The 24,724-nt window shown below is 47.1% G+C and overlaps 1 protein-coding gene across 2 annotated transcripts in view; it reads right to left on the reverse strand.

Annotated features, from left to right (window-relative positions):
* GAS7 (growth arrest specific 7) overlaps nt 1-24,724 on the reverse strand; it is a 107,016-nt gene that overhangs the window by 75,093 nt on the left and 7,199 nt on the right. The gene's annotated exons all lie outside the window — the stretch shown is intronic.

Genomic DNA, 24,724 nt, shown 5'->3' on the forward strand with positions numbered 1-24,724 from the left:
CTGAGCTCCCTGAAGATGTGCTAGCTCGCACTGCACTCCAGCAGAGTACAGCCCACAGGCTCTCCTGAACACACAACCCAAGGTAAAGCAAAACAATTCCAAAACCACAAATGCAGGCCCTGAGCAACCTGATCTAACTCCAAACAGGAGGTTGGACCAGAGACTTCGAGAAGTCCCTTCTAATTTAAATTCTTCTATGATTTTATGATCCTATTTCAACAGAGCATGCAGCCTTGGAGCAACTGAAGGGGATGCCTCTTAGGTTTGAATTAAATGCAGTGTCAGTACTCTTACCTGCTGTTGCCACTTGCTCAGTCACACTGCACTTCTGCTTGCAGACCCAACAGCACAAAGAAAGGCTACAGAGTCCACCTAAGCAGCTCCCCTGCAGTGTCCTGCCCAGTGCTGGAGGATCACTGGTGGCAGAAAGCTGGACAAAACGTGCAGGGGAAACTCCCTGCAAGAAGCAATGCAAGGACACAGCAGGGGAAAACTACCACAACATGAACCTGCACCAGAACAGCCCTCTGTTCTGTGGGGAAAAGCTTGCCCTGTGCTGACATTACTCAGTTTATGTTCTGTCTAACTGCAGTTTTCATAAATACCTAACTCGGCAAAGGTGTGTGTCAGCCCAAGGGTATGACGCAGAAGTAAGGCAGACATGGTGCAGTCAAAGAAGTGGGGTCTGTGCTTGAACACAGTTGATGCTGCAAACAGGACTGTTAGTGAGAGAAGTCCACGGAAGAACCTTGGCAGCAGGGATGCCTACACCAACACTCATGTCCATCCCAAGTTTGGCATGAAGATACCAGCACTGGGAAGTGCCTGGCAGACCCTCCCCAGGCTGGGCACAGGCATGCCTGCACCAATGTGCACCCTGGCAAAGGGGAATGCCTCGGGCACCTCTGAACCCCTCCGCCATTACCCGCAGCCTCTTTCTCTCTAGTACTTTGAGTCATTCTGTATTTTGTTCATTTTTATGCAATCTTTCTTGCTCAACATTTGGTTTCCATGGAGTCAACATACACTGTGTGAAACACATTTATATTTAGAAAGTGGAACGGGTCATATGACCTGTCCCGGTTGTCATAGCAACCAGCACGGCTCCCGGTCGGCTGAATGTGATGGCACATGGCTGCTGGGGACAAGTCGCCCTCCCTGGGTGGCCCTGCGGGCACCGCCTCTGCAGCAGAAACACAGCAAGACACTGCCAATGCCACTGCCCCTCCAGCCCCCACAGCCCGGCCCGTGGCATTCCTCTTCTTTGGGCACCACGCCTCCTCTCTGGCCACCTTCTGCAACACCAGCCCTCCGCCTCAAAGAGGAACAGTCCCTTTGCCTGTGCCAAGTGTTAGGGTGTCTCAGAGCTCTGCTTGTGCCGCCAGGCTGGAGCCGTGGGCTGAGCTATGCACAGCGCATACCCCACATGCCAGTCTAGCAGGAGAGCTCTCATTTTTCCTAGTCTTAAAAAAATCTCCCTGCCCTAATAAGTCTCCTCTGGGCCACACCAAAGCCTTCTTCATCCCTTCTTCCTCCTAAATAACTTCAGCATCTACATGCAGCTGCTGTTTCCTTGGGTGCCATCTCTGCCACCTTCCTACCAACCCATCGCAGATGCGACCAGGAGGAGGACCGGGTGGCCCTTGTGCATGGGTCTCTGCTCTGGGGCCAACTCTCTGCACCCCTCTATTTCCCATTTGGCTCTGAAATGTAGTGTGCATGCTTCCCACCCAGCTCTACCTTCCCCACTGAGGGCCTGCTATCCCAGCCAGATCCACTGCTGCCAAAATCCTCCCTCCTCTCCCACCCAGGTCCCTGGCTATGGTGCAGGCGTGTGCTCAGGACTTTGCTTTAAGGTAATATCCATGAACAGCACCGTGTTTGCAGAAAATCAGCCTTCTGGGACTCATATACTTTTCTCTGCCAGTACCCTAAACTAGGGAAAAACAAACTTGTTTCTGAAGGGTACGTGACCCAGAGAAACAGACTGGGTGATGTTTTCTGGCTCAGTGCTGTGTGTGACACCAAAATGGGTGGGAAGAAAAATGCTCTGATTTGTGAATCCCGCCTAGACCCCTGCAAAACAGGGGCTGCCGAGCCAGAGCTGAAAAACTCGAGTAACTCCAGTGCAGCTCAGACCTCTGCTTTCTCAATATGTGCCTGGTGCACAAAAGCCATGTAAGGGGCCAGACTGGAAGAAGCCACAGCAGTGAGCTGCAGCTGAGGCTGTCCCCTGTGGTGGGTCTCGTGGGACCCATGGCACCAGGTCTGGCTCAGATCCTACCGCAGACAATGCTCACTCCATGGCAAAACAGCAGTTCAGGGAGGTGCTTGAAAATGGCTGTCAACTTTTTTTGGCTGAGAGGGAAGCTAGGCAGGTGTAAGAAGTAGGAAGGATATGAAAGATGGAGTGGGAGATTCGGTGTGGGGAAAGAGCATGGGAGTGGGGCCCGCAGTTGGGGAGGGTGGTTAGCAAGAAAGAGAATAAAAAGCCTGTGATGGCTCCTTACTTGGGGAGCAGCAGATGTGGCAGGAGGGTGAGCGTGGTTTGCAGAGGAGGACAGCCCAGCTGCCGGCTTTCTCGCCTTTTGCTCTGCCTGAGCTCTCGGCACACTCCCAAGTGAGTTAATCACTTTCCTATGCCCCCTTTTGAGTGTGCTCACAGCCAGTGTGAGTGCTACCCTGTGACAGTATTTAGCACTACCTGACAAGGGGGTAGAGTCCTGGCACTGAATTAGCAACCAAGAAAGGGGAAACGAAGTACCACCCTCACAGCAGGTGCCAAAGACCCTGAACAGCCAGATGGAAGGGTGTCTGCTCTAAGTAAGAAAGCCTGTTTAGAACACGGTGACCATGGCCACATGCACATGTGTATCCCTGCAAGTATAATGCATATATACTGACAGGAAGCTCAAGAATCACTCCCTAGGAAAATACACGCTTCTTTTTCTTCTCTGTGTTAATGGACAGAAAGCCATTTAATGGACAAATCTGTCCCATTCCCTTTGAGCAGTCCCTCCTGGCTAGTGTTATCCAGCCAAGCTATGTGTGGAAAGATGATGGCCAGAGTGAGGGTAGGAAAGAAGCTGTGAGCAGTTACACGGGGCAGCAGCAAGGAGCTGGCACTGCTAAGTGGAGCTGCTCCAGCATGGCCTGGGAAGGCCAAGGAGGGGTCAACCAGGCAGATGATTGCTGTGATGAAGGGCTCAACTCCACCCACAGTGGAGCACAGAGGAACAGTAACAGCAACACAGAGGGACAACAATGGGTGGGGAACCTCATAGGAGATAACCTAATCCCATAGACAGAATACCCTGCCTGGAGTCTGCCCCGAGCATGAGAGCAATCAGCCCCATTGTCTGGGGTGAAAACCACCACAATGAGTTAAGGGAAAGGCTCTCTAGATCACCTTACAGAGGGATACTGCCGCTAGGGTATGGGACTCATTAATAGGATGCAGGCAAAGAGCATCTTTGGATTATACAAGACAAGGGATAGTTAGGGGAAGAAACAAAAGTGGGGGAAGGGAGGAAACCAGTGTGGGAAAACAGTCATAAGGGGATGAAAGGAGCTAGTCATGTGTAAATGGGCAGCTGGTCATCACATTTGTCTGTCCATGCCCTGAGTCTGATCACTGCAGTCCATCCTGTCCCCTTATTAAAATCCATTCTAACTATCACTGCAGTCCATCCTGTCCCCTTATTAAAATCCATTCTAACTATTTTCCATTCAGTATGCATGTGCATGCATGGAGATTTAATTAGTGCCAGCAGCTGGAGTGGGGACCACAAGTCATAGGGGCTGGCGTGTTTGCAATGCCAGCAACTGGAGACACTGGAGTACTGGTGTATCATGTGGATGCATATCAAGCTGGCCTAGCCAGGTATCGAAACAGCCATAAGTCTTGGCCAGATACTGGAGAGGCCAGAGGGTCTCTGAGCTGCTACTAGAGGGACCAGAAGATCCAAGCCAACTACTGTAGGGATCATAAGTTCTGGTTGTTGGCTGAGACCGATTTGCTTATGTGTGTCTGTGTGTGTCAGGTGAAAAGCTCCATGGCTCATCTGCCAGGTAGATAGGGTATCTATGTCCAGTTACTGGAAAGATGTTCAGTGTGTGTCTGTGCATGTGCTGGTGTGTGCAAGGAGGTCTCCGAACCAGCAACTGGAGTGGGGCTGCGGTCCCAGGGGCTGCATGACTAGGTGCCAGCAACTGGGGAGACTGGGATCCAGGGCCAGCTCCCGGACAGACTGTCTCAGGCCAGTTACTGGAGGGCTCCACATTACATATATGTATGCATTCACCACTAACAGACCTTTATCCTTTTTCAGCCAGAAAGGGGAACAGGATGAGGCTATTGGTGCCATTTGTGAGAGTGCTGAGTGTTTCTGTCCGTGTTGATCTGTGCACCTGGCCATGTGTATATGTATAGAAGAACCATGCATGTGAGTTTGCGTGGTATGCCTACTGGGAATACATGCTTAGCCTCACTGCTGTCTGGACCTGGGGATATGGAGCTGTGGCAGCCTTGCCTCTAGTGGGCTACTCAATTCAGCAGGCCCTAGTATGGTGCACATGCACTTCCCAGCCCTTGGTATTCATCTTTCCAAGTGCTGATGAGGAGGCCAGTTAGCTGAGGTGGAATAAGCCGAGTCCAAAACAAAGCTAAGCAATGATGAAGAGAGATACCGCACATGTGCCTGTCCCGTTATAGCCCTGGGGGAATGGGGGACCACTGCAGCATATCTCTTGTGTTCATGCCTTCATGCAGAAGGCTCAGCTCTGCAGCCACCAGTTTAAGAAAAACCTTCACACACTATGTCTGCCTAAACTCTAAGGCACAGCCTACTGAAGAGTAAAGAGGCAGAACTCAGCATCAGCCTGCGGCCTTGGAGACCCTCACATGAGGGTCCGCATATGTACCATACAGAAGTTTAAAGGCAAGTACAAGAATGCCAGGAAGGACTAGGCTGGTACCTCTCACTCAATCCCAAGTACAGCTGTGTCCAACTGCCTCCCTCAAAGATGGAGCAATCCCTCCCAGCAGTCCGTTTTTCTGTAGCAGTCGAGTTTCTCTGAAATACCTGTAGTTGTTTTTCTTCTTCCCAAAGAGAAATAAAGAAGTTAGCACTCTCCTGTTCCTCTTGTTTTCCTTTCAGCAGCATTGTTTCTTGCTGTTCAGAAGGTTAACATTTGGCATCTAATTTGCTAACTAGCAGAGCCAATACGGGCTGTGGAGGTCTGAGAATGGTTCATCTGCCAGTATACAGCCTGCGTGGGTAACCAACAAGCAGTGCACTCAGAGCTCTGCCTTGCTACCTTTCTGTTATTAGGAAATGAAGCCATGGTGTCTTCCTACCATTATTTCTTGAAATAACAGGATGTGGCCAGCTGGGACACAGCTGATTTCTCAAGACATCCAGAGCTGATGGTAGCACAGTTTCATGTTTCTATGCCCAAGCTCTGCATGCTGCCACATACACGGCTCACTAGCATATGACAAAGTTTGGCATAAGGTACTTGAGTCACAGCCCCATCCCCTCAATAGGAATTGAGACCCAGAGCTCTGCCACAGGCTGCCATGAGCTGGCTCTCCTGGATCCTAAGACTTCCCCAGGCAGGAGTTACCACACCATGGCTTGGTAGGGTGGAAGTGGGCAGGAGAAGGTAAAAGCCTGGCGATGTGGCAGCGCCAGCACTCCTGAGAGCTCTGGGCTGTATATGTCCTGTGCCAGTGCAGCCCGGGAGGAGGCAGGAGCCCTCCTCCCCTCACCCTGCTCAGGAGGGATGTGCCACTCCATCTCTGACATCAGCATCTGGTACAAGGCAGAGCACCAGGGCCAAGCACTCTGAAGGGCTTTGTTGTCCTGGGCAGCCAGGGACAACAGGGCTATTGTTGAGCAAACCTTGTACTATAAGAGTCACCCCCATACGCCCAGAGAGTCACAAGGCCAGGTCAGGCCAGCTGCAGCATTACTGCCTGTCTCCAATTTGAAATGACATGCTGCAAGGACAGATCATGTCTCAGTGACTGGAGAGAGTGGCACACCAGCAAGATGGTCAGAGGCCCAAGAGGCAGCCAGAGAGCCGGGGGCATGCTTCTTGCCCCAGGTGCTCTGCACTGGAAAGGTGACTGGAAGCCATTAAAAAAAGAAACTTCCCACAGCCACCTAAATTTGCGGTTTGACTCCTCTCCTTGGGCTGCTGCATGGAAAAGCAGGGCAGAGAAGTCATCAACAGCAGGCTTGAGGGCAGGCAAGGAGCTGGGCAGCACGGCCGTCTTCTGTGCTCCTAGGGCCCTGTGAGTGCAGCTGGTTTTGGAGAAATGAAACATCTGGGAAAAATGCCAAATGTTTTTATACGGGGCCTCCAGCCCGTACACTGCAAGAAAGCTCAGCCTAGCTAAGCGCTCTCTCCTATACATGCTAACACAATACGCTCTTACCAGGCCAGGACAAGGCCTCAAGCCTACCCATCCTTGCCTGCCTGCGGGAACGTGTCCCCTCTCTCCGGCCAGGGCCAAGAAGCACTGACGGCTTTGTGGGTTTAGATGCAGTGTCAGGGTTGGATGTTTCACAAGACTTGCAGCAAGCTGCAGAATGCATGCACAAAGACCTGGAAGGGAGCCCCAAGCCACTCTGGTCTTTGTGGGGATGTGCCATACCCCCTCCTGCCATTTTATCTGAAGACAAATGTGAAGAAATAACTGCTTAAATAGGAAGACACTTGAACAGAAACCTAGCAGAAATAAGAAGAGGTGGTAAAGAAACCTGTGCCTTGCTCACTGTGCAGCTCTTTCAGGTCCACTCTTGACCTCATGCGTGGACTTTCTGCCTTGTACCACACTTTGCATTGCCCCCCTGGTCCCTAGAACAAAATCCCTCCTGGAGGTGCAGGTGGGGGGCCCTCAGTCCCCCGCAGGGTGCTGCAGGCTGCCCAGCTGTTTGCTGACCCCTCTGCCAGCCCTGCCGCAGCCGGCAGCCTGGCAGCCTCTCCGCCTCGAGTGTGCTCCACAGCTCCCAGGAATTACAAGCATCCTCTCTTCCAGCAGCATCGCCCGACCCAGAGCACAGCAGCCAGGTAAACAAACCCCAGTGTCAGCCACGGCAGTAACACAATAAAAGAACTGCCCCCAGCAGCAAAATAGTCTGCTCCAAGTCGGACTGCAAGCATCTAGTGTTTCACCCAGGGATGATGTGAACATACTGCCATTGCAGGAGCTATTAGCAACAGACTCATTTGCTTTTGTGGTTCGCATGGAACTGGGACACTTTTCTACTTCAGCAGTGCATAAGGTGCAAAAAGAAGTTATGAGTAAAAAAAGAATAATGAAAAATATACAAATCACTATGAAAGAAATTTTTTCTCTCAAGAGGACAATGTACCTATGCAACGTACCTTCATAAACATATGCCATTTGCAAGGGTCTGTACCAGGGCATGCCTTTACTTGCTTCATTTCTCATACATCACTATGGTTTTTTTAACAAGCATGATTCTACTGCTGTGTTCTGCAGTTTCCCAGACACAATAAAATCACTTCATAACAACTAATAATTAGTGTCTGTTCTTCTAGGAAGGAAGAGATTCTCCCTTAAATTATATAGACTCTCTCAAGTGCACACACAAGCATGCACAGCAAAGCTAAGGCATAGCAACCTCTACCTCTGCTGCAGTCATCTGCCAAAAATGGCTATTTCAAAAAGGGAGCAAGTGAGTAACATATTTGTAAGTTAGAAAAGCAAGTAAAAGCATCATAGAAGAGTTTCTGGTCAGACCCCCCGAGCTAGTGTATTCTCAAATGAAGTTAGTGAATAGATATTCTGAGATTGTCCAAAGAATAATCTGGGTTAGCTGTCTGTATTTATCTTTAATTACTTTTAAAAATACTTTAAATATCCTTTCTCTTTTAGGAAGAATGTTGGGACCAGGTCCCCGAGAATCTTATGTTAATGATATGCATTTCTAATAAGATATTTTTATTATAAATATCATCTCAAAATCTATGTGAATAAAATAAAATTGGAAGAGTTAATTTGGATTCTGTTCCTGGCCCCAGGCCGTAAGCAAAACCATTAATGTTTTGGCATATTACAGCTACATTTTCCTGCACATCAAAATGAAATTTGCTTCCCCCTGTTGCTGTGGTAGGTCAGGATCCCCAAATAATGTTCCTAGCTACTTTTGCAGGCAGCCTGGATGGGGACTTTTTATTTACAACCATCCCCAGTTTTTCTTGAATGGTGTTTCCCTGCAGAGGAAATCTGTTATGCAGCCCCGACCTGCTATTCCCTGGATTAAATGGCCCTCCACAAGCAAAACTTTGGGAACCTCAGATGCAGAAAAAACAATGAAATGGCCAAGATACAAAGTGCTGCCAGATGCACATTCCTGCACCCTCCCTCATAATCTCTCTCAAGCACAGGGAATGTAACTGCTGTTGCCTGTAACTTTGTAGTAAAGCACACTCAGACAGACACACGATACTGAGTTTTTATTTTTGCTGCTGCTACAATTCTTAATAAGCGAGCAAACAACAACAACAAAAAAAAAAGCAAGGGAAGGCAGCCATTCCCACAACTTGGCAAGGCCGAGCAAGGCTGCCGGAGCCCCCGCACAGAGCTGCAGTTTGCCCTGGACCCCTGCCTGCATGCTGCTGCAGACAGACAGACAGACAGGCAGCCACCGCTGGAGCATGGGTGGGCACTGGTCCGGCTCTGGGGATGGTGTGATAGCAAGAGAGAGGCCATGTGCCCATCCCTGTTGAGGGGACAAGGAGGACTAGAGGCTTTAGGGCTCTATGAGTGCAAAATACTTGCTCCCCCTTTGCAGGTGGGACACAGGTCTCCTGCTGGCCTCAGCTGGCACACCCTGCAGAGAGCACCCTGTTGACACAGCGCTTGCTGCATTTGCAGCATTTTTCCAGGGATCCCTTCTCTAAAAATGCAAAGTGTGGGACTGCCTTTGTACCCTGACAGAGGACTGAGATATCACTAAAAAAAATCCTCCTTCTCCACCAGTCTTGATGATGCTGGAGGTTGCTCAGGCAGGACATGCTGAGCATGACCACAAGCATCTCTGCTTGGTGCCTTGACTCCCTCCCATAGGAAGGCCTGGACAACCATGGCAGAGTTGCCTGCTAGCACCAGCATACACTATATTCATTTACAAGCTTCTTCCCATCACAGGAATGGAAAAAAGTGCAAGTGCGACATACAGGCAGCACCATCAGCTGCTTCTGAAGATGACCTCTGGTGTGCAGAGCAGCAGATGATCTCCACCACTGTACAGGAGCTATGTGCTCCCCTCTCCCCCCTGCAGCTTCTGCTGCTCAGGAAGGACCGAACTGGTTTGCACTGATCCTGGCAGCACGAAGTACTCTCTGTAGCTGCTGTCCCCTCTCTGTCCCCTCTCAGTTTCTTGTCCTTGGAGCTACTGCTCCCATCCCTCTGCACACTAAAGGGTGCTCAGATGTCATTTGCCCAGTTTATCTCTTTTTAATGAATCTCCACCATACAAACACTTCATCTAAGAAGAAGAATATCCAGGTCACCACATTTGTGCAGTGAAATTCATTTAGTCCTGGGATGGCCCATATACAAGAATAACATTTAAGCCAGCACACTCCAGACGGTGGGAAGCACTGCAGAGACAAGGGATGACAAAGGCAGACCTCAAGAAAAGTGCCACGAGACAGCTGCAGCCAGGCAGGTCCAGACAGGGAGACTCATCAGTTGGAGGTTATCAGCTGTAGCCGGGACAGACACGGGCAGCAAAGTAGAGCAGGCAGAAAGACAGACAGGAAATATCAAGACAATATTCAGCTTGGACAAAATGCAAGTACAAGAAAACAGCCCAAAAACCAGCCAGAGGGAGGGAAATCCCTAGGAACAGTTATTGATTAATTTTAATTCACCCCACGCAGTAACTGAGCATCCTCAGAAGAACACAGCGAGTGTCAGTGGGTCACCTCCCCCACTCTTTTCCTCGTCGCCCCTCTGTCCCGCTAACACTGGTTTAGAGGAAATTAATAAACTGCCCATTTTAAAACTGCCACATTTCCCTTCTAAGACCCTCCATGCTCTTCTGGACTTTACCAGACTTCAAGCTTCCAACAGGATGTCTATGAGGATGCATTTTTGCTTCACCTCAAATTTGTTTATGTAGCAAAAAGGATGAAGGAAGTTCTTAGAAAAAAGGCCGATATTAAAGCATGGGTATGCCAATGGTCAACCAGTACTTGGGTGATGTGCATAGGAAATTTAGAATTTTTGCTAGGAGGTGGTGGTTGCTCCTGTCAGGACTTCCATGGGCCCTTGGAACAGCAGACCAGGTTATAAACTGCAATGCTGACACACTAGATGTTCCCCTTCTTTCTCAAGCCCAGCTATTCTATTGGTGAACTGCTAGTCAGTGATAGGCACCACTGACAAAATATGTGACTACACTATTACCCTTTGACATGGGATGAGACACAGAAGTACAAAATTCAGCACTGAATTCACACCCAAATATCACTATTTCTGTGCAATTCACAACTTTTGCTGGTCCAAGAGAAGCTTCAGCCTGAGCATGCTACCTACAGAATGAGCAAGTACAGAAATTGCCTATTACCACAACAACAAAGTTTAAATATGATTTTTGGCTTTGAGTTACTACAACTATACAAAGGGAGCCAGAGGCACCAAGCCTGTATGATTTAATTGCCATTATAGATAAAGCTTATCACAGAGCTGAGAACTGAATGTACTCATTTGGAGGAAGGCTGGCCCCTAATACCTGGGAGTATCCTGCAATGAGGATGCATTTCCAACATGGTCCAAACACTGTGACCTGCTGCTTACTCAAGATTTATCACCAAGCCACACTGTCTGTCAAAGCAGATACAGAAAATCTATCTGCTTGGTTGTTCTACATCCAGCAAGTTAATCTTGTTTATGAAATCCAGCATTTCAATATATATCTTCTTCTTATGACCAGAGGATATAATTACCTCTTACTGCAGCAGTGAATTTTAATAATTATAATATGGAAACATCAGAAGTCATTGGGATTGGGAACCCTTTGTGCCTGGTGCTATGCATGTAAGGAAAGGAACTTTTTAGATTGCTTTTAAATGGAAAATAAGCTGCCAGTTACTTTTATGACAAGTACAGAAGTGTAGGCGCAAAAGTAGATAAAATCAGCAGAAGAGCATTAACACTAACAGGAAATGTTCTATAAATGCAATAGTATTAAGAGGAAGACCAAGTAAAAGAACCAGTTGCAGCTCAGTAGAGAAGGAGAGCTACCCATGGATGATCATGTTCAGTATCTTCAACAAAAAGTCATCTGTTAATAAAGAATTCACCCATGATCAAGTGGCTGCCATAGTTAATACTAGCAACAAAGGGTTAAGATCTCAGCCTGCAATAGGGAAGGAAAAAGTTGGATAACACTGAGATTGATAGATTCATCCTGAGACTTTTAAAGAACTGGCTCATAAATCTCAGAGCAATTGCTAATCACCTCTGAGAATTCATGGAAAATCAGGGAGGGAGAGTTCTGGCAACACAGAAAAGGCAAAACATAGTGTCTAGCTTGGAGAAATGGGAAAAGAAGGAAATGGAGTTGTGGAACAGCCACTTGAACTCTAGTTCCTAGAAAAGTAATTGAATAAATTATTTAGCAATTTTTTAAGGACCCTGAGCCGACAACATGGATATAATTAAAAGCCCACACCATTTTGTCATGGATAGAGCTGTTGAACCAATCTGATCACCTGCATGTGACTGAACACTAGCCCCAAGGTGGAAGTGGGGCCGTAGAGGTGTCAGCAGTGGTACACTCTCCTAGAGAGAAAAACATCTTACTGGGAAGGAAAATGAGAGAGCAGCCCGAGAGACATGGACCTGGTAAGACCTCAGCTGGAGCTATGTGTCAAGTTTTGAGCTTCACTCTTTAAGATATGAACAAACTGGCTAGTCCAGAAGAGAGTGTAAAACAGAGATCTAGAAAAAATGACCTGAAAGGAAAGAGGAAAAGTTGTTAACACAGAGCAAGAATGAGTGAGGGAGGAGTGTCTCAGATACCAAGCTGCTGAAAAGAGAAGAAGGGTGGTTTATTTTCCCATCCATCATAGGTGGGATAAAAATGGATTTAAATTGCAGGAAGAAAGGTTCAGGATGGAGGTGATATTGAAGCCATGGTATAGCTTAGACTCCCTTAAGAAAAGACCAGATAACTGTTTATAAGAAATTATGTAGGTATTATCAAGCCTTTCTTGGAGGAATGAGCCTATGACTACAGTATGAGATACACATATGTACTCTGGGCAGTTGTTCTCGAAGATCACACTATGCTGAAATTCCCTGAGGTGGCTTGGAATAGATGCACTTGATATGAAAATGGAAATATTATTTAATGTATGACATCATGTATGAGAAAGAAAACAAAATCTAATATAAGAAAATGCTACTTAGAAAAGGTCAACACTTGGAGTTGAAAGTTAAGAAGAATTGGGGTGGGGACTATGTAAAATTTCTGACAGCATTCACAATGCAATCTTGAATAATATTATTACAAATAATTTTCTTCTACAGGCCTCTGATGCTTGAGTTATGTGATTACTGAGAAACTGCTTAACTCTACCTCATTTCTGTCCTCTGGGGGGGGAATTTATTATGAGGGTAATAGACTCAGCTGTAAGAGCAACAATTTAGACTGACAGCAATTGGGAATAAGACCCTGGAGACCACCATGACGTGCGTTTTACCTCTCCTTGATCCTGATATTTAAGAACAAATACGAGTCACTTAACTACCACCAGCCAAACCAGTAATATCTCCCTGTAGACACCCAAACCAGGCCATTTTCAAAGGGGTGTGGAAGGCCTAGGTTCAGTTTTGTTCATCGATCACTTCTCAGATCAGTCATGCTCCCCTCACATTCAGACAATTCTCCATCCATAAGCCAAATGCAAGAGGACTTTTCCAACCCACTCTGAATCACGAAGCCAGACAAGCTTCTGGGCTGATCCAGCAGGCCTTTAAAAATGTCAGTATAAAAAGTATGCGCTTGAATGACAGAGACACAAGGTCATTGTTTTTGAAAAGACCTGGTAAAAACCAGACAGAGGTTGATAGGATCACAGATCCAAGCCTGTGCTGTATTATTCAAAGGATTCTGCAGATCAATGACCTTGGATTTATACTAAGTACATTGGGCACAGGGGTCTCTGCCAAAGCCCTTAGGCATTGCAGCATACACATGCTTGCAACATCTGAGGGTTTCTGCGAGAGGCTGAAATACGGAGATGCCTGTTTCCTCCTCCAGCCCAGCACCCCAGGAAAGGTGCCATCCTGCAGCCCTGCACTCTCACTCTCACGTCACGCTCCTCTGCTCAGCATGTGGCACTGCCTCTGGTCTCATGTATAATTACCCGGACATCATTACCTCAAAGAGGCACAAAGAAATAATTCCTAGACTATAAACCCTCTCCACATGAACCGCTGTGAACTTCTGCACATGAACCACAATAGCATTTGCAGTTGAGGTATTTTGAAGCCTGGGACTTCAAAAAACATGAACCTAGGCAAACCAAGAAAGTTGAGTCTGCCAATTATATCCCACTGCTTTAGATGGGATTTTTAAAGCCATAGGATTTTTAATTCATGTGTTGTTTTGGTGAAAAATGTAGATTTCTATTTGTAATCTAGACTTGATGTAAAAATAAACGGTCAGAAATTTCTTAGTAACAAGCTGCTACCCCATGGAGAACAGAAAAAAACAGTGGAATATTGCAGCACGACTTTTGGTACAGCTAATCCAGGAGTCATGGAAACACCCTCTTGAAAATATCCAAAAAACCAAGCTCATAAGAGGTACCCTCTGTCAGGAGTTTGCCCTGCTCATGGTACCTCACTGTCTGTACCACTTCCCTCCTGAAACTTCCTGCAAAGTCCACAGGCCAACCTCTCCGTGACATCTGTGGGGCTGCACCCAGCTGCCTGAATACTTGTGTTGGGCTCAGAGAGACACAGGTGGGAAAAGAAAGCACTTAGTTATAGGAAAATTGCTTTAATTCAAACCCAAGAGCCACTTTCTGGCTTGTAAAAAACATATTTGCACCTTCCTGTTCTGCTGCAACAGCTTCATTTATGGAGGAAGGAATTGGGAGCCCTAGCACAGCCTTGCGTTTGCAGGCAGGTCCCACCTCCTCCTGGACACCAAACACCAGCCTTGGCCTCACGCCTAGGAAAGAAGCAGGACGATGCAGAACAGATGCTGAATTCAAATTACAGACTGATAACAACACCCCCAGGCTCCTGCTCTCTAAGTTAGCAATAGGAAGAACAGTTTGGCAAGACATGAAAACTACATTTCAGTGTAGCTCCTCACAGAGACTGCCATACAGCCTGTTTTGAGCACAAGGACATAAATATGCAGAGCATATCAACTGCCTCCATTCAGCACTGCAGACTTCACCTGAGCAAATGCAGTTGCCCACAGCCGAGCCAGTCTGGCGTTCTCTGATCACTGGGGAGAAACAGAGGACCCAGCTCCTTCAGCCTGGACATCTGAAAAAGCATCGGGAGAGTCTGACCTCAGAAGTACCTCTCCCTCAGTTGGCTATAAAGGAATCCGAGTGTTTTGTCTCTCTAAAGATGAACTTATTCTTCGCTGTCTGCATGTTAGACTGAGAAGTTTCTACTCCAGGACTTCTCGCCTGTCCATATTGGACCATCACAGCAGAAACAATCCTTGAAGATTATGAGAAACCTGCCGTCCCCTTGACCATCCCGTGCTTGCTCTCCCACCTGTTGACTGCCCACGGGCAGCCTCCCCAGGGGCAGGAGGACATTCACTGCAGAGCCTGGCAGCTAACGTGCTCCCTGAGGAACGGCGAAGGGCGCACTTGACTCCGCACAGAAAAAGAGAAAACTGAACCCACATCTCCCACTTCCTGCTCTCGAGCTGCTCGCCTGCTGCAGGAGGCTGGTGGTTAACAGCCTCCCTCCTCTCCCTGCAGCTTTTAACGAGTCGGTGGACATCAAAAGCATACAGTCCTCCTGCACGGCCCACGTCAGGCACTGCAGCTGCCATGAGAAGCCCTTGCTCACACTACCCCCAAGACCTTGCCTTTCCCACTGGTGAGCTTTGGGGAGCTCCTGCTAAGCATAAACCAACACTCAGTCCTCTTTGGAGAAACCAGCGTCTCTTGCATCGTTTGTACAAAAGGGCTGAACGCCTGTCTCAAACAGTAGAGATAACCTGCTTGAGCAGCACACCTATGTGTTAGTGGCCAGGTGGAGGTCTGGTTCTGGTGCCATCTCTAACACCTTGTGATCTGTGTGCTCAAACTGCTTCCTCCCCCCCCCCCCCCCCCCCCCCCAAGTTCCAGAGAGGCAAGGGATGTGTTTGGCGACGCTGGAGACCTGGCTGCTGCAACCACAGGGTAAAATAGTGGGGGAAGCATTGAGCTGCCTTACAGCACGGTTCTGCTCCCGTCCCCACTCTCGACGTTCACTTTGAACAGACTCTGGTGCTCAGTGGCCCTGAGAGCTCACCCAGCAAGAAGCCACCCCAGGAAAACAGTGAGTCGCCTGCTGCTGAGAGCTGGACTAGTTCGTGGAGGGAGGTTCAACAGGGTCACCATGGGACTGCTGCTGAATGCAGATGGGGTTAAAGAGGCAGGGGAGGATTGAAGGGGAGGCCAGACCAGGTCAGCTCTCCACCTTTGCCATAGGTCTTCACCTGTCATAGCCTAAGTATCCTTCACATTGCTCTAAATATTGCTGTGCCTGTTGCTGAACCAAAACAGCGAAAGCTTATGGACAACCCAGGATCAGCAGGATCTCTGTGCCTGTGACATTTGTATATGTGCCACCTTCCTGTGCAGGCCCTGTAGACAAGTATCTGTCTCCCCCACCTTCACTGGTGCTTCAGAGCGTGTCAGTAGTGCAGTGATGCTCCTACCACAGCAGTTCTGTGTTGTTCATCCCAAGTTCCTGTAATCGACTGGATTAAGGGAGAAAAGTTGGTCTGATTACAGAAGGAATTTCCCTGGTGAATCCTGCACAGCTGGAGGATCTCACCATGTGAAGAAAAACAAAACCTGCTTTATTTAAGGGAAATCTGGGAGGTTATCCTGGTTTTGGCCTGACTCTAGTAGTCATCTTGCACACTTAAACATATTGAATCTGTGTCTAATTAATCATATGCTACTACACCATGGCAACACACTTAGTATTATTGTTCTTCAGAATAATATTGTTTAAAAATACAGAGAACTAGAACTTCACTGTAGCTTGTGGTTGTTGTTCCTCAGACTGTGCTCCTGAGAGAGGGAATCTCTGGAGCTGAAAGCCGTTTTCTCAGCATGCTCTGAACAAAAATAATGAATGTGACATTTCATGATCTCCATGAAAGAGAAAAGTCTTTAGACAGGAAACAGGGCTGAGATCAAAATTAGTGTTACAGGAACAGCTTTCAGATCTGGCTTGCTCTTTTCTGGAGTGATATATTTAACTCCTTCAACTGAAGAAATTGCCTTCCTACTGCTGGAGCTGAAGCTAGCAGACAGAGGAAAAAATGAGCCAACACTGAAGAATTTATAAATTTATATGTTTTATTTATTTATAAATAAATTTCTCACCTTGAGAATAAAATGTGGAAACTGTCAATGAAGGCAACATCATAAATAAAGGAAAAAGCTTACAACAGAATTAAAAATTGAGTCCTTCATTGTAATGATCAAGTGATTCAATTCTACTGCTTGGAAATATTCTGATAAGGCAACTGAGGCAGTTACATTTTACATCAGAGAGAGCGAGAGAGAGACAATTGCTGCTCCCTGCAGAGGAGAATAAGACATCTTACATGTACAGGCTCTATCAGAGGACAAGCTGTAACCTTATTTGTTAAAATAAAAGTAAGTCTTTTTAAGGATTTTAACTGCACTGCATTTCAAGCTGTAAGAAGCTGGAGGACATCTGCCCTTCAAGCTGCATGCCACCTGAGAAAAGCGACAATTACAAACCATGACGTAAAAATATTTGCTACGTGCCCTCCCTGGCAGGCAGATCCACTCATGACAGTTGTCTTTTGCATCCAAGCCAAATAGTCCTGACGATGCTAATGCTGCATTTCTCCACAGGGGTACAGGTGTGCACCCTGGGCAGGCACCACCAAGAGGTGCTGGGAGCTGCACTGTTAAAACAATGCAAGAACCCACAAGGCCTCCATCACACAGAGCAAGGCAAAGGTTATTAGTCAGCATCATTGTTATTTTCAAAAAAAGGACTAATGACTTGGATTGATTTTGAGTCTTCCATAGGTGGTGTGTGTCAGAGAGGATGAAGGTGCACAGAGGTTGAAGCATGAATCCTCTGAGATGAGAAAAAAACCAGAAGACTGCATGAGGCTCTCACCTGGTGGAGATGAGGACCCATCCCAACCCAGCACAGGGAAGGAAAGGCCTGAGCACAGCAATTCAAATCAACCTCCCCCAAACACTTCCCTCCCATGGGGAGGGGAAAAGGGGCTTTCAAGCTCTCTTCCCTCTAACCACAGGCAAACATTGCATCCTCCAGCACTGAAGGCAAAAGCAAATTCCGTGCCACAGAAACACATGTTGAGATTTGTTCGCTCCAGGGGCTGACACTGGGGTTGGAAACAGACTGGAGTTCCTGAGCTCCTCTTCACTGGCTGCCAGGGCACGTACACTGACCCAGCGGTGGCATCTGAGCTCAGGAGCAGTCTTGCCCCCAGAAGGCAGCAGGAGGGGGAAGGGAGGAAGGGACTCAGCCGTGTGGCTCTAACAGCATTGCATAAATCAGGGACACACACACACACAGAGCACTAATCAGTGCTAACCCCGGGACTACAGGCATTCCTGCTTGTGTATTTCTGATCCTACAGTCACAAAAGAGCCATTTCCAGAGATCCACATCTTGTCCAGCAAAAAGCCACTCCATTCAGCGCATCATCCGGCTTTGTTCCCTGTGTTACAAAAATCACTGTCTTCCAGCTCTAAGTGCTGCTTTGCACAAGACCCAGTGCATGGCACTCGGCTGGCCCCCTCTGATCAGACCAGCTCGTCAGCACCAGCACCTCCCCCGTCCTGCCAAAATGCTGAAAGGCATAAGAACAAGCCTATTCATAGTCGAAGGGGTAAGACCCACTGGCTGCAGAGACTGAGCCTAATGCAAAGTCCACTGAGGTCAACTGAAAGAAAAATGGTGAAGCAGAAGAGCCCTTCCCAAGAAGAGCTCTGTGCAACTGAGGCTGTGGCAGCAGCTGGCTGCTTCCTGGGCCTGCCCAGCTCTCCATGCAACCCATCTGCAGGCAAACCAGCAGCCTGCCGGCCCAGGAGTGCCAAGATGTGGGCAGCTTCCCATGTGACATCAGTGCAGATGATATAACAAGGTGATCTGTGTACCTGAAATGATCTGCACTTGGTTGCAAACTAGCAGCCTCCCAGCACAGAAGATATGGTGGAGCAGCTCTTGGCCTGGAGAAGGGAGCCTGGGGAACGCTGTGCCATTTGGTCATGGTCACCAGGGAGGTGGCAGTCCCCGTACTCCCCTGATCAGACTGGAGTGGTCCTCCCTTGGACACACAGAAGGAGTAGTGCATGGGTGCAAGCCTATAAGAACTTGCTGGGCATCACTGGCTGGAGCTCTGTGATCAAGTTCTCCAACCTATTGGAGTAAAAAAGGCAGCTGGAGATACAGCATTCAGTTTCTCTGATTCACAATGAGGGCAGCAGCCCTCAGCTTCTTTCCCCTTTCATGTGCTGCTTTGGGGCTGGTGGTCTTTATCTGTGGGTTCCTTGTCCATGGGGCTCCAATGTGGCCAGAAGACCTCCTGTCCTCTTCCAGAAGAGAGTCTCACCTTTGAGAAGTGGCAGGTCCCACCTCAAAACTGACAAGATGCCAGAGCGGGGGATCGTTAATCATAGATATGCTGGAAGATGCCCTGTTCTATCCTACCTCCTACACTGATGAGGCAGTCAGCATCCTGCTTGGCACACATTGGGCAGTGCAGAGCACCAGCCACAGTGATCACAATATGCTGGGAATAGTGATTTCCCCAGCTCTCCTCCCTGCCACTTCCAGCACAGCCAGCAAGATGCACATCAGAAGAATTTGCCATGGCCCTGTCCTTGAGCTGAATTAGAGCCCGTGATCATGTCTCTGGACAGCACTGAGAGAAAGCTTTGTCCTTCACCAAAGATCTATATTCAGACTTGGTAAATTGTGCTGGCCAAAAGCAGAGGAGGAAGCAGGAGTGAGGGAGTCTAGCGCAGTCTGGGGCAATGCAGCTGAGATAGGATAAAAATTATTTTCCAAAAGGGACCCACAGATAATTTAAACATGATTTCTTTCTGGAAATACCTGAAGTTCTATTCTTCATCCCATAACAGGCTGAAGTTCAATTCCAGTCTTCATTTGGTGCCAGTTATCACTGTGATAATCAGCAGTTCACAGCGCAGAGACAAGTCATAGGGTCTCCTCTAAATCTTGCTATTGAGAGTGATTACTTGGCCTTGGGTAATGAATTAGTCCTATTATACAGCAGCTGGCACAGGAGAAGCAAATCTGCTGCTCAGGCAGCTCATTACATGGGCAGGGCTGGAACTGCTCAGCCATGTGCTACACACACAGCCCTCAGCAGGATTTTAAAACTGAATTCTGCAGATAGTCCACTCATTTCTCTGGGACTGCAAAATACACTACATTCATCAATCCAGTTTTTGGCTATTCCTTTCTGAGTTAAGCATTTGCCCACACCTTGGAAATATAATTCCTCTTCTGTGCAATTTCTGCATGGCATTTTGCCATTTCAGTATCAAATTCGAACTGCATTAATTCTTCATTCTCTGCCATCCCTTGCAAACTGTCACTCCAAACCTCCATTTTTCTCCTCCAAACACCTCCACACTAATTATTCCTTCTCCCCCACTACCAAAAACTTGCCAGCTCTTGATGCTGCCTCTTTTACAACCAAGCCTCACTTCTGCAGCAACCGAAACTGTGATTGTCATGCACCAGCTTGTCACTGTAGGTCTAGCTTTGTGGTTTTGTGGCACATGGCTCAAGGAGGAGCATGTGAGCACACAGCAGCTACAGGGTTTTGTTTTGGCAACATGAGTAAAGTGCTAAATAAGTGAATTAGAAAGGATCAGGAAGACAAAGAAGATCCAGTCAGCCAATTTAAAAGAACATTCTGAAAGTGCTTATAGATTACCAGAGGAAAAAAAAGCAGAATGACAGAATACACTCAATAGCAATGTTATAGCCATGACGGCATATGTGTTAGATACTCTTGGGAGTGCTGGTATCTGCTGTTAGACCAACTATCACAAGCATGCTTGTGAAAACATAAACTCCTTTCCATGAAGACTTTCAGAAGAAAAGAAGCAGTCAAGGAGTGAGAGAACTACTATGCAAAATAAAAAATGTATAAGCCAGAGAGCAAGGAGCAGAAACAAAAAAAGTTAGTCTTCCTCAAGCCAAAAGTGAACCTCAAAGGCCTGATGATGCCTCTCACTCCTCAAGCAATTCAAGAAAAGCAGAGTGAGAAGTGTGCTGTAAATATGTGCAAGTTATACGTAATTTTTTACATGAGGCAAAAGCCTGAAGAGCATCAGTAAGTCTCCAGTGAACAGGTATCATCACAGCAAACAAATTACACTAGTAATAAAGGCAGAATACTACATATGGAGGTACTAATTGGAATCCTACAGGTATCTTTCATGTCCCAAACAATGTCCACCAGCTCAAATACCCTTGCTTCTTCCCTCTGTTTTCCACAAAAGCTGGTCCTTTGGCAGCCCAGGGAGCTCTCAGGAGAGGGGAGATGCTTCATTTTAACCCCTTCCGTGGTCCCCATTCAACTGCTGAATTTTTTCTCAATAGTCTTAGCGCTGCTTGACCATGTCTCTGACTGAATGGGTGTGAGAAGGCTAGCAGAGGCCATGAGCAATGCTGAAATGCCAAAAAGCACACTGCAAGTCCAGTAAGAGATCAGATTTAACTCTGAGCTAACAGATCTGCCTCTGAAAGTTAAGGAAGATTTTACAGGGGTTTCAAGTAAAAGATAGGGGCAAATATGGGAAGATAAAATCAGCAGCTTGGGACTTTTAATTATGTTGTGATGTGCCTCTGCTCCCTCCACACTCTCACACCTTTCTCCCTTTTACCCATTCCTGGACTCGCTGAGTGTGAGAAGGCATTTCAAAGACTAAAATTCAGTGCTAATGGGACAACCTGACAGTTACAGGCTTCGTATCCAGCCCAGAGGTAGCTCCTGCTTTCTCTCTATGTAATGTGTTAAAGCCTTGCAGTGTTGCCCCTGCTCTGGCAGCTCCACTAGCAATGCTGCCCTGCTCTGGATTGGGCGTTGCAGCAGCAAGCAGCATCACAGCTGGACTGGGCAGACCCTCTGCAGCTTTCACGTCAGCTGCGTGCCTTCCTTGCTTCGGAGCACTCTGTAGGACAGTCACGGAAAACTCACTCGCATGCCTTCCTTATGGACCTTAGCTGGATCCATCCTATGATACAAACATCCCAGGTCTTCACAAGACTTTTTATTTTTAATTACCTTTTACTGAGCTTGTTTTCCTCCATGGAAAACCAACTGACAGGGCAGAAGAGAAAGGCACAGAACTGATCAACAGGGGCACACCAAGTGATAGCAGACAAAACAGTTAATGTTGAAATTATTTTGTTCCTAGCATACACCCTGGAGACTGCACTAGCGGAGGTGCAGAGGGCTATCGCAAGCTGCCACAGAGCTGGGAAAGCCCTGGGAGATCTGTGCAGTAAACAAACTTGGTGCTTAGACCAAAACTGGAAGACCATGGTGCTTTTGCTGCCAGCATCACAGTGGGAATATCTGTGGCTCAAGAACAGTCTGCACAGTCTACTTTTACCAGCTACGAGCACAGGAAGGAAGTGCCAGACAGATCTCAAATGATGCCAGAGAAAGATTTTCGACCTTCGGTTCTGCACCCTTCTATGAGTTCAAAGATCAGTGACCATAGTCACCTGTCAGTCAGCCTGAATTCACTCCAAAGTGGCCCATACCAACAACTGAGTACTGAGGGGACTGCTCACAAATGCTGAAAAAGGTGTATGTTAAAAGACATTGGCCTGTTCCACTGCTAGATGCGCTCTTCTACAAAATGCAGAGTGGTAGCTCCTGAGTAACACATAGCATCCCCCTTCTGGAATTTGCCAGCAAAAAAAGCAAACCACAAATGTACTAGGCTAGTACAAAAGCTGGTTTGATAGCATAATGTGGAAAACTGGATTACTAGTATGAGCAAAAAACTTTCACTGGTATTACATCCACCTGTAAAAGGAGTGTTTCCCAGGATGGTCACCACAGCATGTACGGAGAAAGTACCACAGCAGGCAGAGTACTACCAGCAAGTCTATAGGTCATGGAGTACAGCCTGCTCTCCCCCTCAACTAAAACAAGTGCACTTTGCTGGTATGGCAGGTATGCAAGGGGCTCTTGCAGGCCCAGCCCTCTCCCATGCCTAACCCCCATGCTGCATAGACTCAGGCTGTCTGGCTGCACTGCACATACAGTGCAAATCTGGAGAGCTGATAGCCCAGGTTTCCTGCCGCATACCAACCCTTTACACGAGGTCCTCTTAATAGGTAATATTTTACACAGTGGCGTGACATAAAAAATTCCAACCATGCTAAAGCATACTTACATTTTTCAAGACAAACGCTTGTTGAAGAACCCTGTTCTTGAAAAACAGCGGCTGAACAAACTGTTAGCCTTGATTTTACTCTGTTCTGCACTCTAAGTGGATCATACCAATAAAAGGGAGTGTGACATGTAATTAAACATGGCCAATGACGTAAACTGATGACGGCGTGCAAAGCACAGAGTGTGGATCATCAAGTTCATTATGCTTCTTTCACATTTCCCCAGGTCCTCTTTCCCTGTCTGCAAATGCAGAGCCATGCTGGGTTACTGGAAATGTGCACAGCAGGGAGCAGCCACTGCAACATGGCCCAAGCTTTTGGGAGGCTTCCAGCAAATCTGCCATGTATGCACAGTAAGCGCTGCACATCCCGTAAGCGCTGGATTCTGAAAAAGCTGCACAGAACAAGTGCTCCCTGGAAGTGTCAGAAATCAAAGACAGAAATATGGGTGCCTTATGTCAAATATTCCAAGACAAGTTAGCAGTGCTGCCTGCCTGCCACGCTCAGCAGGCTGGCTCCCCATGCTCTGCCAATGGTGCGAACAGGATGAACACATGTAACATGAGCAATACCACTCTTGCTGCCCTGAGCTGTAGCGTGGCCACAGCGAAAACAACTGCAACAGTCCAAAATATTTCCAAAGGCAGATACTATCTGCAATGCTGCAACACCACATAGTTGATCCTATTATTGTGGGACTTCTCCAAAATAGAAGAATGTCCTATATTTGGGATTGCACTTGGTGTCAGTAGTCAGTGAAATAATGAAAACAAGTCCTGAGTACATACTCAGGCATTTAAGATTCTGGTAACGCAGAAGCAGGGCGCATTACTAAAGTGATATGCTCCATGGGGCATAAGCAACTATGGAACATAAGGAATCATGGAGAATAAAACAAAGGTTTAATCTGCAGAAGTCACTCCCATGTTTGTCTACAGATGCATGCCCCACTCAGAGCACAGAATGAACAGGCAATTATTTAGGGATCCAAGCAATCTTCAAATGAGTCTTTAAATAATATACATTTTTCATCTTCACTATATATCCACCCTTAACATGCAGGTGCATGGCAACTCATTTAATCTTTAACATCTACAAGGCAGACATCTGCAGCGAGACCGTTTTTAGACTCTCTTTGTAATCCATGGGCAGAAAGAGGTCCTTCCAGATTAAGCCTCCCATGACGTTTTTTCATCTTTTAGCTAAGGATAAAGAAAAACATCTTTAAAAATTCTGTCCTGTGCAATTTCTGCAAAGCTACCAATGTGACCGTTCTCACCTGCTACAGGTGCAGCATCCATGAGTCCATCTTCCGCAATACCCCAACTTGTGCAGAGGACGGAAGAGCTCACAAAAAAATGCCACACCCATCAGTAAGATCTTTCCTTTAATAGATATTCAGTTTTTAAATTCTATCTATAACTTCAACAGTCCAAGACACTTATCACCCTGCACTCTTACAAGCGAGGGATTGTGAACTATAGTATCACATCTCCTTCACACTCTCATAGGGCTTTAAAATCCCTCAGAAACCCTGATCAAAAAGTGATCTTCTGGCAGCAAAACATTTCCTCACTCTTTGAATATGAGAAAATAGATTATTTCATTTCATTCACATTTTCCAGAAATGTCAATGGTCAGATGACCAGAAGTTTAAAGTCTGAAAAGATACAGTTACACTAAGTCATAGATATGAAAAATGACACTTCAAAACTAAAATACAAAGCAATACCACACGATTTTCATTGTAACTCCTATCCCACAAATGCCCCACTTTGGACAAAGATTTGCTGTTGAATCACACAAAGCAGATCAGCCTCAGCAGCTGTGCGCACTGAATTTTGAAAACTCTGCCCTTCCCCGAGACAACACCCACAGCAGCCTCCATCTACAGCCTTGCGAATCTCCCCCTTTGCCTTCCTTGGACATCCCCAAAGGGAGTCATCCCTGCACCGGGAGAATCAAAATCATCCTTCTGCACCTGGAGGAGATGCTGTCCCCTATTTGGCCGAG

This window comes from Accipiter gentilis, chromosome 10 (assembly GCF_929443795.1).
Source record: "Accipiter gentilis chromosome 10, bAccGen1.1, whole genome shotgun sequence".
NCBI lineage: Eukaryota > Metazoa > Chordata > Aves > Accipitriformes > Accipitridae > Astur > Astur gentilis.